This window comes from Buceros rhinoceros, unplaced genomic scaffold, assembly GCF_000710305.1.
Source record: "Buceros rhinoceros silvestris isolate BGI_N320 unplaced genomic scaffold, ASM71030v1 scaffold8375, whole genome shotgun sequence".
Taxonomy (NCBI): Eukaryota; Metazoa; Chordata; class Aves; order Bucerotiformes; family Bucerotidae; genus Buceros; species Buceros rhinoceros.
Window position 1 is genome coordinate 28,534 of NW_010411114.1, and position 488 is coordinate 29,021.

Genomic DNA, 488 nt, shown 5'->3' on the forward strand with positions numbered 1-488 from the left:
CATCTTGTGCTGTATGATGCAGTCTCGATTTGTCATAAAACTTGTCCTTACATTTTCACATGTATTGCAATATTAGGCATTCTCAAGGTATTTGGTTTGTTTTCAATTGCATGAGCAACTTTAACTAGCAACATACAAACTATTACTTTGAAGTACCAAAACCCACCAGTAAAACGGGAAAGGAATAATTCACTACTTAGCCTGTGACTTTTTCTGCTCTATTTTTACACGGTATATCCCTACGTGCACCTACAATCCGTAGCTTTAAAAATCAACATCAGCTGTTCCACACTGAAAAATTTCCTGTGATTACAAATACTTTGTAAACAGGGGAAATAATTGTTACAAGTCTTTATAGTTTAAGTAACTTTTTTCCACTATCAACCTTGCAGCCTAATTTGAATTCTTCCCAAGGAACTTGGCTGTGCGGTATTGAACGATGGCAATAACAACAGAACTTAAACTGCTAATCATGATTAGACCCCCCC